The sequence below is a fragment of the Aquila chrysaetos genome, chromosome 18, assembly GCF_900496995.4.
Source record: "Aquila chrysaetos chrysaetos chromosome 18, bAquChr1.4, whole genome shotgun sequence".
NCBI classification, from domain to species: Eukaryota; Metazoa; Chordata; class Aves; order Accipitriformes; family Accipitridae; genus Aquila; species Aquila chrysaetos.
The window spans coordinates 7,971,368-7,986,502 of NC_044021.1; positions in this window are offsets into that span (position 1 = coordinate 7,971,368).

Below are 15,135 nucleotides of genomic sequence, written 5' to 3' on the forward strand. Positions count from 1 at the left end.
ATTTGATCTTGAGAATGATTAGCAATACTGTAATTTGCCTCATGAATGCAAAAAACATTTCCAAGTTTAGATAAGATCTCACCAAAAGGAGAATTTTCAACATGTTTTCATAGGGAAAGTAACTGAATGTTTCTAGAGAAGTTTATCTTATGTTCTCTTAAAAATAATGTTTGCAAATATTTACTTCTTAAATAATAACTGTGACATCTTACTATAACACGATGTCTCTCACTTCAAAATTATGCCACTTTATTAAAATTATAATTTCAAATATATTAATTTCTGATGCAAATGATACACATTTCTTAATGCTTCAATACCTATTATGTAACCGGAATGAAATTTCACTGATATACTTTATGTCAGCATTGTTAAAATGTCACACTATTATTTAGGTTGTGAGCTCTGCACAACAAGGATTATTGTTTTATTATATGTTTGCTTAGTGATTTCTATAATGGGACCCTGGCCTGGCCTCAGTTTCACACCAGGAAAGAAAAGTAAGGCAGATAACAATCAAAAAGCGTTCAGCCCTATTAATCAAACTTTCCCAAAACTTCTAAATCCAGTCTTCAGATCAGCTTCGTAAACCCTGACAAGTAAACCTAAAGAAAACACAACCTTCCCGCCCCCATTAAGTGTACTGGAATATCACTTAACTTACCTGCTAGAAAGATGACAATTCGATACACTAATAAACAAGAAGCTAGCCAAGTAACATCTCTGGATTAACATCAGATTTTATTATTCTGGTTTTTTTCCCAGTTTCTATCTAAAATTTCAGGTAGGTAAAATAGGTTAATTTTGCCAGGTTCTCACAGAAGAAATTAAGCTCCCTTGGTGAAGCACTGATGGAGTACCTGCCAAGCCAAACTCTTCCAAAGGCTTTTTGTTGAAGTCCTGAAAATTTCCACTTAAGGATGCATTTCTTTTGTTGATTATCAACGTATTTTAGCCATAGCTGTTTTAGTGCCCTCCTGTTTTGCTAGTCACTTAAGATTACTACCACCATCACTATCAGCAAATGTAATAAAACCCACTGGAGTTGCAAGTACTGTATTCTTAGTGCGTGTGCTCAGTGTGGGAGAGAACTGGCAGGATACAAGCTGACCTGTGCCAGCACCATTATTAATTCTTCAGGTACTGTTAGTAGCTTCAGGCTACAGAAAAATAATTTACTTAGAAAGCAGTAGGGACTTTTATAAAACCTTACAAGGTGAACAGCCATTTTTAGCTCTAAATATAGACAGACAGTAGTTTCCAGGGAATAAAGCACATAAATCTCAATGTAGTAATTTATTACCTAATGCCTTGTTAGTATATATTTTGTGGAATTATATTTATTACTATGTGTATTTTAAAATCTGCTTGTTAGGAAACTACTAATTTTTATTGCCTGCTGTGCTAAGCATCCAGATGTCCTCCCCGGAAACCGAGGGCTGCACTAGAGAACTTCCTGGACTTTACAACCAAATAGAATTGTAGAACCTGTGGAGATATCAGCCACACAATAGTTTAAAGTTTGAACCTCTTCTCATAATTTAGAAATAAGACAGCTGTGAATGGGACATGCACATAAAGTGAAACAACAACTAAGTCAGAATTAATCATAGGGAATCCATGTAGAATTAGGCAAATATTTTTGGCTGAGTAAAATGGGGATAAATATATTATAGTAGCATCAAATATTATTGTTTCAGATATTCAGAACAAAATCTTTCAGATTTCAACTCAAAAAATCTGCTTTTTCAAAGAATTATTGGGTGGGATTTTTCTAGATAACTTCACAATGAAACACAGCATCTTGTTTCATATTGAAAACAACTGATATTTATATTAATCCAAATAACTTTGGATTTCTATAGTTCAGATATTGAACCAAATTATATTATTCACATAGATCTGGTCAGAACCAGAATTCCCTGGATACAGGTATTCAAAATATCTGTTTCATTAGTGTCACTGTCTTGTATGATTATGATAGTAAGTTTAATTCAGTGTAAATACACATAATTGATGACAGTCTGAAAGATACAGGCTGGCCAAGAAGTCAGGCTCTGTGGGAATACAGGCAAGAAGCAAATGCAGCTTCAATGAAGCGCTATATAATCTAAGGTATTTGGAGATTAATATTGAAAAACAATGCTCTGCTTCTGGTCAACAAGTCAGACCAAAACATGACTTAAGCAGACATGCTGATGGTTAATCAAGATTTTTACCTATATCTGTGTCTAAATACTTAACTATAGCCAGGGACAGTTTTTCTGAGGTGATGAGCAGACTAATAGGGCTGGAGTCATCAGGTCACCAGCAAAATGCATAAAAAGACATATTTTTTTCTAGAGTGCATGATGAGGGAACAAACATCTGAGTCTTCACCTTTCTCCAGTCCAGAATCTTCCCCATCTAAACAGCAGCTCCATCGAGGTCTCAACGTGGCTGCTGCCATAAACCACATACAAAATTGGATCATTGTCACATTCAAAAGGTGGGTCCAAACAATATTTAATGGATATGAACAGTTCTGAACCTTTTCCTTTCACTAATTTTGTATGGCTGTGTTTTGGTTCAGCTTTTTTTTTTAATGTACGTGGTTATAGCAATGTAAGAACAGTAGGTGATAACAAAGAGACCAAACCAGGTCATTTAGGTATAAAACACAATGTAACCTGTAGCACACAGAACTCAGTTGGATGTTGACTTAACAGATGGAAATCTGCTGAAATCTCAGATTCTCAAGAACTTCAGTCTATGTTCTAGCAATATCAGATACTCAGCACTCGTTTGTCTTAGGGAACAGCTTAGAGAACTGTATTGCATGGTAGCAGTAGGTCTAAGAGATAAACGTGATCTTTATGACTAAATAATTTGATGACTAATGACCAATCTTTAATTCAGTATTATATCTATGGACAATCAATGTAGAGATTTGAGGATGAAATTAATGTAGTAGCTTAAGCAGGTATTTGAGCTACAAATGAGGTTTGTACGTATTTAAAATCACGTGCATTTCAGAAATTTAGTGAAGGCTTGTAAATTAAGAATTTAGACTGGCTTTACTGACCAAAATATAAAATACAAAGCAATCAACCAATCTATTTTTCCTTGATCAAGTAGTATACTATAGTCCAATAAAAAGGAAATATTTTAATAATAAGCATCACCTAGCATTACAAAAGGAAAGGAAACATATTTTTAGAAGATTTGAAAGTCAGGATAGGTGTTAAAAAATAAGGAAGATTCATTTATGCTTTTACACAGGATGAACTTCAATGTTTTCTGGTTTCCTTGGGTCAACATATAGGTCTATACATAGAGAGAGATCAGCATGTGTTACTGTTTTTCAAATATCAAAGAGCCATGACATGGACAGAAAAACTAAGGGGCAGGGGGAGTGGAGAAAAACACGTTTTTTAAGGTTTTTAGCTTATTTTCCAGAGAAAAGTATGTTAAAATAAAATTTGGAAGCCCCTCTAAAATTTGGATGGCAAGCCAAAATAAAATTCACCTCCAAACTTCCCAGGAATAATTTTCAGTATTTTGGCTACTGTTTGAAAACAAACAAGAAAAGCAAAAGCACTTTCTGTGTATAAACAAGCTTTTAAAAAGATGCAGGTCAGGATTCAGCCTCCCTAGTTAACTCCCTGTGCTTGTATAATTGGTTCTTTTCCCAGCACTGAGTTGCTAATTAAATCTCAGTAGTAACCAACTCCTTAGCATGGATTCTTAGTATAGATGGTTTCATTTACCAAATTCTCTTTGTGCCTGTTTGCCTGCTGCAACTCTGGAGGTTTCCCCACTTTTGATCTTGTTTTCTTTTTTGTCTTTTATTATCTGATAGAAGAGAAAAAACATCTGGATATCCCAACCTTCATACCACATAATGATTCTTAGAACTAGCTCTTTCTCACATAAAAATACTATCTTTTTTTACAGTCACTGTTGTTGTGTTGCACACAAGATTAACCCTGTAACTACCTTTGTGCTAATGACAATTTCAGTTTCTGCATCCCTACCAAAAGAAAAAAAAAATCATAAAAAATGTTTGTGCACTAGAGCAACAGTAATTGAGCTTCTGTTGCATTATAAAGTCATCTTCAAACTTTTCTGCTATTATTTCTTCTTCCTTTTAGATTTTTTTTTCAAATTGCATCTACAGAATGACAACCGTGACTCTGAAATATCAGCTACTTCACAACTAAGGCAACCCTTTCATGAAAATAACCTACAGCATTGGTTTGCAAAGTCCATAAAATAAATGGTGCCAAAGTATTAAAATAGACTCTTCCAGAACTATGAAATCTACTTGTGCATTTTAATGCATGCTAAATATTTGTGAAGAAATCCTTCTGATCCTATGTATTACTGAAAGGCAGAAGTAGGAGGGAGATACCCTGTCTTCTGAAAAAATACACAGAAATGAAAACTGTAAATCGCAACACAATTTTAAAGTATGCATTTTTAAATTCTCAAGCAATTCACAAGACACATGGTTCTCTGTACAAATTTCAGAAGTATAATCACCTCAAGTACGAGAAGAGACAAGAGCATGGAACAAATGTTTATGAGTTATTACGTAGGAAGAAATAAAAGAAGCAGAAACCTGATTATGTTGGGTGTATAGTTAAAAATCTTGCATATTTTTATGGGTAGCTTTGTTATCTCTAATCAAGTCTCTGTTGGTGTTCTGCAAAGTGCAACTCTGGGTCTTTTTCAAAAGACACAGTCTTCCCTCAGAACTTCGTACACATATACACCAGACCTGAATAAATAAAAATCACACTAGGAATGATGCTTTAAAAGTAAGCCCTTCAAAACAGCAAGAGAAATAAGAGACAGTGACTTGTTGGCAAATATATTTCAAAGCATACAACTGGACTGCAAGAGTTCACGTTAACTTGTCAAAAATACAATAATTTTTTCTTTCTTAAACTCAGCAATTTTACCAGTCTTCAAACATTAACAACTGCTCACAGAGGAACTGCCTTTTGTTAATCATATTTTCTGCTGGGTAAGCGAACTTCTAAGAACTATCGCTCATGGAGGTTGCTTGATGGTTTGATTCACCTTAACTTCTAAGTAAGGATATATACATTGACTAGGAATGTTTCTTTAAGAGTTAACTTTTACTCTGTTTTTGTTTGGGTTTTTTTGCTTTGTTTTGTTTGTGGTTTGGTTTTTTTAAAAATTGATAAGAGAAGAGTGATACAGCTAAGAAATGAAGTAAGCAATTTTTTGCTCTGCTATGGACAAAACAGTCTGTGCTGATGACCTAGTGGTCCTCAGTATACTGATTTTAGGGGGTTTAATCTGGTCCCAAGGAAGGAATCCTTGCTTCTGGGTAAAGCACCTGAGGCATGTTTCCAAGATTTATCTTCTGTCTCTTTCACATGAAAAGGCAGGGGTTCATGAAGGGCTGCCCTAGACTATAAACAAAAGCCCAATAAAGTGGGGACCATTAGAAGATTCACCGCAGATGTGCACCCTGGGTCCAAGCTAAAACAGTGATAGAGTAACACCTAAAGACTACTGTAGAACAACGATCAGAATGAGAGCGAATACAAACAGCTTGCACCCAGCTTTGCCCAACATATTTGGGTTAGTATTTTTGTTTACTACATTTCAGATTTCCAGTGTCCTAAAAGAAGAAAGTTATTTTGCAGTTTGCTTTTCATTTTATTTACATAATATAGTCCTATCTAATAAATACATAATTCACTCCTACATAATAGGTATAGATGAAATACATAAAAGGTCTTACAAAATTTAACTTTGTGAAAGGATGGAAAATATTAAAGCAATATCAAGGACCACAAGAAAAAACAAGGAAAAAGAAGATAGTAGCTACTATACTTAATATGTGATTTTTAAAATTTTTTTTACAGGGATAGAATGCACACAAATTGTGGGAATTAGATTTGCACGCTTGCCACTTACAGATATTTTAATCTCCTGTTCTGCTTTGAATCATGTTTTCTTACTATCTGTAATGAATGAGATTCTTAAAAATGTAGCTCCTACAGTCAAATAATTGTCAGTCAAACAGTAGTTTACCAGTTCTTACAATTGTAAAACGGAATAAGTACTTAGGCTAGAAACGCAAAATATTAAGGCTTACAAGATTATGTTATATATCTAATCTCATGAGTTTTAGGTCAATTCATATGTTTTTTGGAAACTAATAATTTGTGTTTAGGACTGACAGTGGTGCAATGTTGGAAATGTATCTTATTATCACACCATCCTTGTGTGGTTTGTGGAAAAAAATCCTGGTTATTTCAGTGTGATTCCTACCAGACTTCTGTGTTTATCACAACAGTACAAAGTCGATGCACAGAAAAATCTTGCTTCCTGGTCATTTCAAAAAAGAGGTCAAACCACACGATAACCTCTAATAAATGAGACCTTCAGATTAAAGCTGGTGCTTTATTTTGCCACAGTACTAAGAAATGTAGTGTTTTGATAGTAGTTATTGAGCAAATCCTTCAGAGAAAGAACAGATTTTCTCTTATGGCTTACCCACAGACAACTTGCTTATCTTTTGACAAGTCTTACTTATGCCTGTATTTCCATCTAAATAAATGTGGATACTTCATTTCTTCCATTCTTTGAAATTCCTTAAAATTTTGAAACACCATCTCTGTGAATAATTCAGCAAAAAGGAACCTAAACTATTGTAGATTAATCTAGATACTACTGTAATGTTGCAATAATATTCCTCTTTTGTAGACTTCCCTCACACAAATTCCTTCCAAAAAACTTGTATATCATTTTGTTTAATAACAAATTGCATGTGAACTCATATAACCATGTTTGATGTAATTTATTTGTAATTTCTAATTGGCATTTAGGCTGTCTGATGCAGGGTCTGTGTTTTTTCTCTTTTGTTTGGTCGGTAGGGTTTTTTTCACCATATTTGTACATCGCAAATATCTGTAAATGAATAATTCAAAACCTAAACTTGTGCAACCATCTAAATGTTCAAGAAACATGATATGAAATATTTTTTCATGCAAATAAAATGCATTTTACAGAGTTCTGTTTAAAATGCCTTTTTAATATGAACCTTTAGAGAATGTTTAAAAATGTATTTTCAGAGATTTTTTCTGTCCTCTGTTGACTCTTAAACAAAGTAAATATTTAATCAAGATACCAGGGGAGAATGCCACCTGGGCAACATAGGCTATTACATTTCATAAAATGTTAAGTGGCAATATTTAAGTAGGGAAAAGAAAAGCTTTATTTCTGTCATGGGATATTAACACTTTCTATCTTTCTTACATTTGGACAGGTTTCCAGCCTACACTTGCTCTTCAAAAACCTGCATATCACGGCAGTAGAAAATCAAGCATCACCGTGACAGTGATTCAGTTTGAATATCTGTGAATTATCAAATGCATTAAAGACCTGTTAATTCTTATCAGTTCAGCCTCAGTATCAGCTATCACCCACTAATAAAGCAAATAATAGTAATATGGATTAGATGTCAGTTTGCAAAATTCTAAAGTCAGCAACAGTTTTCTGTATGTGAAATGATGAAATCTTTGGAGTGAACGATTCTTAGTGCTAGGAGAGTTGAGGTGTTTTAGAAAGCAGATACTGACTGATAAAATACGGACTTTAAGGAATTAGTTTCATTGAATCTACTTTTCAAACAAAGAAATTAGGATAAAAAAATCTTTGATGCTCCTGGCAGCCACTAAATATCCTCCCTAAGCTATAAAATGCTTGGGATGGAGTAACACCAGATGGGTTTTCTTCTCTCTTCCAAGTTATTAAAGGAACCTGTGTATACCATCTGAATGTTTGCATGCCTCAAAGAAAGACTCAGAGGAAGCCACAATGAATACTGAGAAAATCTATCCAATACTGATCTTTCCAGTCTCCGAAATAATGAATACTCTTTCTGACCAACATTAAGGAGTTGTGCTATTAATAAATTTATTCCTCTTTCTTTTGAGACAAGCTGAAGTTCTGAAAAATGTTACAGGCACCTGCCTTGTTGTTCTTCTTGCTATCATCTTTCTATTTCTTTCCAGAACATTGAATCACTGGATTTGTATACTCCAACTTTTTTTGCACTACTAAATTTTCCAAGAATTATAGGTGCTTTGAAAGTGACTGCATACATTACAAAGACATTAATCTATGTAATGAGGCTAAAATTGTGTTGCCATTTAGACCTAAGGTAGACAGATTCTTCCATGTCTTTTATTTAATTATTTAAAACTTAAAATTATTTAATAATATTGTGACATTTAAAATGACATATTAAAATCAGTATGTAACAGTTGGCAAACTTATTTGTTAAAGATAGTATTCTCACCACTCTTTCAGCAATATTGCAGGACTATCTAGGTATAGAGTTTAAAATCTCAACTATTATCCTTTTAAAACATATCTAAGAGAAGCAAAAAACTCCTTAAGTTGTTATAAAAAGTTCTGCTCTGAAATTAATTTAAATGTAGGCTTATTTTCAATCTATTTTAGCTAAAATTATTATTCTAATATGTACCTCATCTAACAACACTAATATCAATGAGTTTTTCCATCAATTTACTGTGTTTTCACCAACATATGTTGGTTATATATGTTACTTACAACTTACATATTGATTTAACAAAACTGTATCATACAAACATTGAGAGCCAAACAAACATTTTAAACTTGTTTCTTTTAAACAAAGAGAAAACCGAGTCCTTTCATACAGCAATTATGGAGTTATACTGTTAACTTTGGCTCACTTAGTAGGACTGCATTGACGGAACTTGAGGAAAACAAAAACTAATGCACATGAGAAAAAAGTATACAACCACTGGGTGTATCTACTTGATACACAGAAAGACAAAAATCACAGTGAAAGAAAAAGACTGGAGCAGTCATGAAACAGATTACAAGGATCTGTTATGCTCACAAATGAGCAGTCTTTGAAAAATAAGCAAATAGGTAGAGTTTGAGTGGGAAAAAGTTAAAATGTTCATTCAAATGTGAATATTAAAAAAAAACTGAAGCAAGTGTTTCAGGCAACTTTCACACTAGAACTTACCAATCTTACTCATGACATAGTATGTGATACCATGACATTTCTGTCTTCTATTGTATTATTTTTGCAATGAGATAGCATGACACTTGCAACTTGGAGAAATGTCAAACTAAAATTGGGGCAGAGGTAACTGAATGGTACACTTGCAGAGGGAAGAACACTGGGGAACCTTGTGCCTGTGCCCTGAAAATCATTAATTTTTTCTCTAAGAACTTTGATCTTCCATCTTTGTCTTAACTTACTTCTGAATATTTAACTGGAATAATTGAATATGGCAAAATTTAAGAAATCAGGATCACCATTCTAATGTATTAGTGAAAGACAAATTTTCAACTCATTAAAATGCTGATAATCTTCTGAATCCCCCCCAATTGTCTTTTCAACTGCTGCAACAACAAACATGACAGTTCCTGATCTGAGTATAAAAGTAATTCTTCAAACATTACTTGTTTTCAAAAAAGCAAATACCTATCTACCCTGCCGGAGGTGGGTAGGTCATAAGAAAAAATGGCTGTATATACATTTTCATAGAAAATTATGGGCTTTATATGTCTGCCACAGACTATAACGCTGTTATATCTCTGTCTTTAACTGGAACATTGTATTCAAAGAAAGTATAACTTCTCAGCTTTATTCTTAGTCCAAGTTCTGCCAACATCTAATATTTAGAGAATTTTATTGTAAGAAATATTCTCCTTAATTTCTTTCGTCACACAGCTTTTTAATTAGATCTCAAGTTAGTAAACATACTTAATCTCTCACTCAGCATTCCTCAGGCTGATAATGGCCATGTTACACTGAGATTAAAATGTCTCAAAAGTTGTTTTGGTTTTTTTTAACAGTCTTCAGGCTGGAAACCCTTTAGCAATGCCTTTAGAAACATGGACTGCTTCCTGATACTATTTTTTTTCTTTTATTTGTTTTTCTTCAGTTTATAAAATATGCAAACTAACTACATTCCCTCAGTACATGAGCAATGAAAACAATACAGTTGTTAATAGCCATTTTTGCATGCTGACACAAAGCCAATTTGCAGGACTTGACTATCAAAAATAGATATTCCAAACAACAATTACTTCAAACTCCCCTACTTGCTCAGACACCACACTGCAAAATAATATATGGTGCTTATAAGGAACCCAGAATGGCAGAAGAACCAGGCTCTACCGAACTAAGCAGGAATGAATTGCACACCGAACGATTTCTTATTGAAAAAGTTTTCCCTATTTCTGATTTCCATTGAAAACTGTGTGCTGTTTTTGCATACAAAAACACTACGTAGTGATAAGAAGAAAGAGGTTCTCAGATGAATTATGGATGATGGCTTTAACTTAAATCTGTCTTTATTATTTTCTTTATTAACTTCTAATAAAAATCTGTAGCAAACATTAATCATTTTTATAACAAAAGCTGCCTTTTATTCTGTTTATAAATCCATTAATTTTAAAACTGTCTAAAGCTTTTAATGATTAGTCACAGCTAGTTGAACAGGAAAAAAAAACAACCACCACCACCCTTCAGTGGTGAATCATGTGGGTTTTCACTTATCAGTAAACTATCAGGATAGCACACAATCCCATTTAGAGACCACTACTCCATTGAGCTTGATACTGCACAAACAGAGACTGAAAATGGTCTTCAAAGAAATTTCAAATTGAGTAACTCATGGAATGTGATCTTCAAGGAAGCAAAGAAACTACAGGAACCACTGTGGTAGGCAAAAGCACATGCCAACCATTTAGACTATTAGCAACTTCATCTAGGCAACACATGGCAAGAAAAACTTAAGGAGACATTTGAAGGGAAACAATTTAAAAACTGCTCATGTATTTGTAGTAGGCTGATAGGCAGCAGTAGAAAAAGCCTGGTTGTGCTTATCTGAGGAGCATGATGGAAGCCGTCAGCATAGGCTGGTGGTCTGCAGCAATATTCTTAATACTGAATTACAGATGACAGGAAGGGTGGAAGATGAACTATCTGGCCTCACATTGAAGGTGAGAGGCTTGTACTACTTTATCATTAAAAGAAAGGGAGCCACTGAATGGATGGACAGAGAAGAGTAACATGATGAAATTTAAATTCTTATAAAATTATACAGTATCAGCACTCAATGTAGATATGAAACAACATGGTATTTGTCTAGGCAAGAGATGAACTTGTAAAAGTGATTGATACATAAGCTAACATCCTGGTATATTAGGCTCAGTCTCATTTTCTCTATAAACAATGAATAACCATCAAATTTCCAAACTTTCTGTATTGGGTCTGGCTGGGATGGAGTTAACTTTCACGATAGCAGCCCTGTAGTGCCGTGCTTTGTAGCTAGAAGGGTGTTGATAACCTGCCAATGTTTTGGTACTGCTGAGCAGTGCTGACACAGCATGAGGGTTGCCTGTCCAACCCCTCCTCAGAGGCTGGTAGGCTGGGGATTGGCAAGAGATTGAGAGGCGACGTAGCCAGGACAACTGACCCAAAGTGACCGAAGGGGTATTCCATACCATATGATGCCACGCTTAGCAATAAAAGCTAAGAGAAAGGAGGACAGGGCGGCTGGGATGGGGTGGGGTGGGGGCATTTGTTATAGAGGCATTTGTCTCCCAAAGCAACTGTTACACATACTGGAGCTCTGCTTCCCCAGAAGTGGCTGGACATTTCCTACTGATGGGAAATAGAGAATAAATCTTTTTGCTCTGCTTTGCTTCATTTCACTTCTACATGCAGCCTTTGCTTTCCTTCATTAAACTGCCTTTACCTTGATCCATGAGTTTTTCATCTTATTTTCTGCCCCCATCCCACTGAGGAGGGGAAGCGAGAGAGCTGCTGAGTGGGCACCTGGTAGCCAGCCAAGGTCAACCTGTCACATTTTTATTGCTCTGTTTTCTTATTTTCCTTTTTTTTTTTTTTTTTTTTTGAGAAAAAACTGTCTTACATCAACAATGATAGCTTTAAGAGTCGGTCTTCTAAATTCCTCTCATCTGTGACACTTTTTGTAGGGATGTCTAAGTTTTCCCCACTAGCATCTTCACAAACAATGTAATTCTCCTTCTTGGATGACTTAATGGGATCATTCTGGAATGATGATTCTCTGACGATCAAATTTTAAAAGAGGAAGAAGCGCTACCATAGCTGTGGCACTGCAAGTGATTAGAAAGCCCTGTAGTGGAAGAGCAGAACAACACAGAGCTCTTTCCCCAAAAGCTATCCAAGGAATTGGTTGGTCTACCTGGCTAGGCGTTCTTAAATTAGAAAATGGAACATCTGCTGAGTCAACAGGTCCCAAAGATGACCCAAACACGACTAGGAATGAGACAGATCTCCCAAACTCCACCAGGTAAGGGGACACAGGATTGTAGGAAACAGAGTTCACTAAATTCAAGTCTAAATGCTGAAATTTCAGCTGGAAAACACAGAACATAAATTGGAAGAGAAAACCTTCAGTGAATAAAAATGTATATGTAATTCTGTCCTTTACTGTCTTTTAATCTCTATCATTATGAATCATTCAAAAGTCAGAGGAAGAAATGACAGAGGAAGACTGCTAGTTTCACAGAAATTTCCAAGAGAAAAAGAGAATGTTGGAAGTTGAAAAATCAGAGGAAGGCTTTCCTGCCTTTAAGGTGCAGTCTTGCCATAGTAAGGCAATCAAACATATTTATTACAGGAAAGTAAATTCATGTTAGAATATATACATAGGGTAGATTTTCCAGTCTGTTTCATACAAAAGTAATTCATTTCAAAAATACAACAGTAAAAATTGGTTATTCCAGGCTTCTTAGAACCTGACATATCTTCTATGGTGCATGTCAAATGGGAGTAGAGCATATACTACTAATACATCAGGGCAATTCAATGAATTGTCGTGTTATAGTGCCCAAAATAATCTCATTGAAGCTATACTTAAAAGCAAAGTACACAATTTCATTGTGGAAAATATGACTGGCAAAGATTAGATTACACTGGTGAATCATCATAAAAGGATGCACTTTCTCATCTATTCCTTATAAAAGTATGTATGCAAGTTTAACAGAGAGTAAGAACTGTGAGACAGTATACAAGACTGTATAACACAAATTATCATTCTTTAAACCTATCCAAGACAAATCTTAGAACAATATAGGGTAATAATCCTTCACTGCTTAGTAAACCATCTGGGTTATTTGATAGGACTAGTCTGTGTCTTGATTTAAGAAAAAAAAATCCTTACATTTAAAATTCTATATACAGTGATGCCAGTCTTTTATTAGTCCCATACTTGATTCTTGGATAGAAGAGCTATTTAAGCCTTCATACATGTAACCTTAGGTTGCATGCATTAAGTTATCCAGAAAATATATTTGACAATTTCTTCCTCTCTCTGATACTCTGTCATTCTGGTTGGAGATTGTCTGTGCCTAATACAAGTATATGGTTCTCCTTTAGCCTACAGGTGCAATTATATTCAAGGAGAGAAATTTAAACAGCTGAAACCGGGTATGCAAAACACCAATTGATGGTACACTGTGTATATTTAAGGAAGTATCAGTAATTTATAGTCTTTACAATTCTTAATAACTTTATTCACACAGAAAATCTGCATAGGTTTTCACATCTCAAGTTTTCAGAAAGTGGAAAGCCAGACTACTGCTCACAAAACTTCAATCAGCGGAAAGGTTACAGAGCCAATTATTCTTATATTACCAGACGCATTATCTTTTAAAGATAAGAGTAAATTTCTATGAAAGCGCTATAAATCTATCAGCACAACACTTACAAAGGCATTAAAGTTTTTGTCAATAAAGTCCTTAAAATACTGTATATTTGAGAACTCATTAGAAGCGGTACATAATCTGTGTGTAAGGATATAAATATGCAACCCTGCCAGAAAAATTTCAAGTACTGTAGCTACTGTAACTATGAACTTAAGAACTGCAGCAGATTGGGGTAGTCGATTAAGAAGTAAGCAAACAAACAACATCGAATACAATTCTTTCTGAAAAAGTGTGTGTGAGGACAAGCATGTCAACATATGCAAGATGCTTGGATACTATAATCATGCACATTATGTAAGAGGAAAAATATTGAAATTATTTCTTCAAAGGCTATTTGTTGTTTTGAGAGAAGCTGCTTCCAATTCCATTATTTTTTCAGGCTTTATTTTGATTCAAATTAGTCTGACTTGATCTGCCAGTTTTAGGATTTAATGTATAGGATTATCTTCTACTGCCATAGTAGCCATCATGACAGAAAGGAAACTCACCTAATATTTGAAAACAAAGACAATTTTGGAAGTGCACTTTTAATACATTTTATTTAGGAAGTCTAATAGCCTTATATAATAAAAACCAAGGAAACAACTGTTTATAACAAAACAAAAAGAGTACTTCTGAAGCTTTATGTTTCTTTTAGGAAGTAATATATTTGCATTAACATAACTCATGATTGACAATTGATATGTTGTATTTGGTTCTGAGGCTTGAATTAGAAGAAAAAATTGTTCTGCACTGCAGAAATTATGTCAGAGTGGATGACTTGCTTCTTTTTTTTCTTTTTTATGTTGCACAGCTTTATGTCATATCATAACATATCACAAGCTGTGGCTGACAAATAAGATAAAATACTATGCCTGTACAGCAGCCACAGAGCACCTTAACCCGAGAGCATCAATTGCAATGTAAATGTATAGCAATGACAAGGACGATTACAATGAAAACACCTAGGATGCACCAAATAAGTGATGAGATATTATTTCCTTAGCTACTTTGATAATAATCAAGAAAGTTGGTAAAGATATCTACTATTACATTTTTATGTATTTTAATGGTTTCATATTTCCCTTTGTAATCCAAACACTGGCATCTGCTACACAGGTTAGAGTGTTCTCTTTCTCACCTTCTTTTTATATACTGGAGTATTGTATTTAGGCTGGGGTTTGATTTTTTTTCATAGAATCATTGATATGTAAGACTTACATGTTGAAAACTACTTGTGAAGGTCATCTAGACCAGCCTCGTGCTCTAAGCAGGTCCAGTTAGACCAGGTTGTCTAGGACCTTGTCCTGTTCAGTTTTGAATATCTCCATGATAGAGATCCAACAACCTCTATGGGCAACCTGT